This window comes from Eschrichtius robustus, chromosome 5, assembly GCF_028021215.1.
Source record: "Eschrichtius robustus isolate mEscRob2 chromosome 5, mEscRob2.pri, whole genome shotgun sequence".
Lineage (NCBI taxonomy): Eukaryota > Metazoa > Chordata > Mammalia > Artiodactyla > Eschrichtiidae > Eschrichtius > Eschrichtius robustus.
The window spans coordinates 29,519,282-29,523,963 of NC_090828.1; positions in this window are offsets into that span (position 1 = coordinate 29,519,282).

Below are 4,682 nucleotides of genomic sequence, written 5' to 3' on the forward strand. Positions count from 1 at the left end.
AGCTGGTGGATATTATGTTTTTAAGCTTTTTTAAAGCTTTACCATTTTCCATATCGAATTAAATTTTCAAACATGAAACTGAAATGATGGTTGCTTGTTCCTGGAGACCTGGTTTGAAGTTGGAGAACAAACCTTAAGTTTCAACTGACACTTCAGTGCAACAATTTTGCATTTCCTACTTCTTGTCTGAAATGAAATGGCTTGTTCTTTTTCCACACTGCTTCCCTTTGGGCTCCATGGATCTGTAAGTCCATATTCGGCCTTGGTCTATTATACCTTTCTTGGTAGGGATGAGATAAAGATGACTTAAGACAAATTCTCATGATCTCCTAATACCACAATTTTTCTGTTCAGCCACTCACAATAATTCCCACCCTCCTTTTTCCACATCTCCATAATCAAAGAGACCCTACACTGAATCTTTCTGAACAACATCTCTGATGTCTGTCCCTTGGTTTCCATTTTTATGGCCACCAACTCAACTGAAGTCTTATTCAATTATATGTGCACAATATAATATTTTCTGAACTGTTTGACTCAGAGGTCTCCCCTTTAAATGTCCCATTCTAATCCATCATTCCAGACTAATATTTACACAACAGGTGTTTATTTACCCTCCCTGTGCAAAAACATGGGTATTCCCTGCAGTCTATAGGAATAATGTCTAAACTCTTGTCCAGTGCTCAGGACCTTCAGCCAACTGATTCCAACTTGACTTTCCACCTCACCTTCTCAGGATCCTCCACCTAGTCAACTGGATTTTTTTTCGGGAGCCGGGGGGATTCAACCCCATGAATGCACATTCCTCTTTGCCTCCTCTATGTTTCTGTGGTTGCTTTTGCACCATTCATGTAAAGAGAGAGACTTTCATTTTTCTATTTGCACCATTTTTAGAGCTGACTTGCACAAATGTATTTTTTTTAAAAGAAAAAACATAATAAGAGCTCCAGGGGAAAGGAACATGCAGGTAAGAAAGGAGTTAAAACACTCACCATTTAAGCTCTTTAGAGCTTTATTTTTTATTAGTATTATTTTAGATGAATGACTCCTTAGAAAGAAATAAAATTCCTTTTTCAGGGTAGCTAAGAAAAGACGGTGCAGTCTTGATTACGGCAGAGTGGGAAACTGTTATAAGTGGCTATTATTTTCTCATAAAGTCTTATCATAATACCAGATACTTCAAAATCTACAAGTCCATAAAGGCTAATCTTTTTTTACTGTGCCTTCAATAGAGACCAGACTGGAAATGCATATGTTTTCCTGAAGTGAAAGTCTTTGCTAGAACAAGATTCCTCCTGTTCCATAATGGCAACATCTTCAAAATAGAAATATTTCTGTCCATATGATGTTGTAATCCCCAGGCATTTTCTGAATATTAATAGCAATACTTAAAATTTTTTAACTATGATTTTTTAAATTATAGTTGATTTACAATGTCATGTTAGTTTCAGATGTACAGCACAGTGATTCAGTTATACATAAATATTATATACATATATAATATATATATACTTTTATTAAATGTCATTTTAGGAAATTAAGAATGTATTATGTTTTGGTAATAACTCCCAAGGGGGTTGTCTTATGTTGGGTTCCCTAGAGGTAGACCCAGAAGCGAGGATTTCATGCACAAGTGGCTTATTCAGGAGGTGCTATCAAGAGAAAGTGACACAGGAAAGGAAAGGCGGAAGCCAAGCATGGCTGTAACCTCAGAGGAAGTTCTTTGCAGGGTATCGTCAACCTTATCCCACAGGATCTCTGGAACATGAGTGACACTTTGGAGTTTTCTCCAACCCACTGCAAGGGACTAGGTTTCATGCTCTTGGATCCATCAGTTTCCATCCAGGCAGTGGCTGGGAGTTTCTGGTGGTGGGTAGAACTCCCAAATGTGTCTGTGGCTGCAGGTAAATCACGTGCAATAGCCCAAGGGCAGTCATCGGAAAAAGAGTCACACTGGTGTGAGCTGTTGGAAGCCAAAAACACATTAAGGACAGAAAGAGATGCAGGAGAAGGGGCCGGAAGGAGTCTGGATGAAGCACCAGCAGTGGCCACTAGATAATACTTCCAAAGTCTTGGAACCAGAAAATTCCTATCCCAAGAAATTATTTGATCAATCAATAACGATTAAGAACAGTGTGACCATAGATGTGCTCTTACCTTCCCTTCATCTCAGCTTCTTCATCAAATAAATAAAAGTACCTAACTCAGGATTCTTATGAATATTACGTAAAGTAAATCACATAAAGGATTCTAATCACTGCATATAGTATCAAGTTAATAATTATTAATTTAATTTTTAAAAACCCCTTTGTATTTAATATTGTAATTTTATATTCTTGGGCAGTGACCCTCTCTTAGTGCCATAATATCTTTATACCAGATTCAAATTCTATGCAGAAGATAAGAATAATACCAGGCGATATGAAGAATATATTTTCAGTATCATATCAGGAGATTGCTAAAGTGCATAAGAAAAGGAAGGGAAACAGAGCTTGGTCATACATAATGGAAACAAAAATATAACTCATTTTGACACTGATGTAGAAAAAGGTTAGAGCTAGAAACTTGGATACCATCTGAATTTATCATTTTGCCTCATTTTAAACTCTAAATTCACCTATAGGTCAAGGAGATCTCCATCCTTTGTAGGAATAGTTATGGAAAAAAAGCATCAACCAAGTTTGGTGGAAAGAAAGAACTAGTAACCGAAAATGCAATATATTCAAACTTGGGAGCAAGGGAACCAATGTAAATATGCTGATGTTCATGCTGCTTCCTGTCTGCGGGTGATAACTTCCTGTCTCTGACTCAGGGGTTTCATGTCTTCTAACACCCATGAAACAGCAACAAGCTAACTTCCTAGCTTTAAAGTAGGGTAAAATCAAATCCCAGACCCAACAAAGCCTCAGTATAGGATACTTTAAAGATTGCATTAGTTGCATCAGTTGTTCAGTTTTCCCAAACTATTACCATTTAAGACCAGAAAGTTGAAAACATCCTTGAGAAAGATCAGTGTGGTCATTCATCACTATTCTAGCCTTGCTTCTAGTGTCCTTTCACAAAGAGTAAAACACTATCAGAAGAAGTAAAAACATGTCATGGCCCTCAGTCTCCCACACCCTCAGAGCCATGTGAAGCCCCCCCTGAGAAGGCTACAATTGTGTCTTAAACTTTTGGAGGGATCCCTGTGGAAGGTTTCAGGCAAGCTGATAGCTTGCGTTTCCATCCATTCCCTTCCAGCTTTCTTTGGCCATGGACTCAATCTTTCGACATGAATTAAGTTTTGTAGATCAGAGCTCCTATAGTACTCAGACGTCCAAATTGTTAACAGACAGCCTTAGAAACTAAAACACAGGCTGGATGAAAGCTGATAACCTGAGTCTCAAGCCGCAGCTCCTCTGTTTTCTTCTTGAATATGGCATTGGTGGCCATACTAGTTTTCTTCCCTCCCAGGCTGACCATTGATGAAACCCAACCATTTTCTCCTAACAATGCCACAATTGTGGAGCTGGCATTTTTATGTAAATAGCTGTTCTCTGATTCATTAAGCCCCACTGCCCCTGACGTTTTCCTTTCTGACCCTTATCAGCCACACACTGGCAAAACATGAAGAAATAAAGAGGACAAAGAAAGGCAATAAAAGGGTTACAACCAAGAAGTGTATTGTGACTGTGACCAACAAGGAAATTCGGAAACGGGTGACTGAACACCCAAGGATACCCTGTCAGCTGGTCACAGTGACAACATTTGTCCAAAGCCTGACAAGTGCTTAGCATCATTTCAAGGTGTCACATAGAGATACATAGGAAATGACAGTCATAGATGCTACCTGAAGAGCACGTAAAGTGTAATAGACAATATGGCACAATTAAACACCTGTGTACCCAGAAACATACAATCTGGCCCTTGCTTACCTCTCTACTTACTCTTTATTTCTCTCATAGCCCCTGTCACAAGATGCAATGTTTAGTTTACATATTTGTGTTCTTGATTATTATGGCTCCCCAGAGATGAGATTTGACTGGTATGCAACAGTGTCCATTCCAATCAGTCTCACTCACTGGAACAGAAATTCCAGGGGAATAGGGACCATGCCTACCTTATTCACCATTGTAACCCCAGAGCCTAGCAAAATGTACCTTGTAGATTCTCAAAAAAATTTTTTTAAATAAATAAGTAAAACGTTAAATAAATAAATAAAACCAGCAACAGCTATATAGAGAGATTATATAACTTTATCTTCTGAATGCCACTACTAACATGATTACACAAAATTAAGAGTGAACTCGGGTCACAGGCATGAGCAAAATTTTCAAAGAATTTAGATGGGAAAAAACTTTCTAGACCCTGGGGCAGCTGCCCTGAAACAAACCACAGATATATAAGTGAACACAGCCAAGATCAGCAGAACTTCCTAGCTGACCTATAGATTTGTGAGTCACTGAATTATAGAGTGGTTTGGTTTGTGGCATTATTGTACCAATCACTAACTAATATTAAAGTCTACTAAAGTAATAACAATTAATTACGAGCAGAACAAACATTAAAATACAAAGATGATTCATCTTTTTTGAAATAAAAAGTATTTCTAGTTAAATTATTTGGTTCCTCCATAGCCTCAAACACCTCTCATGCAGCCATATCCATGTCACTGGGGCTGAGCAGGCCTAGGTAGGATGCAC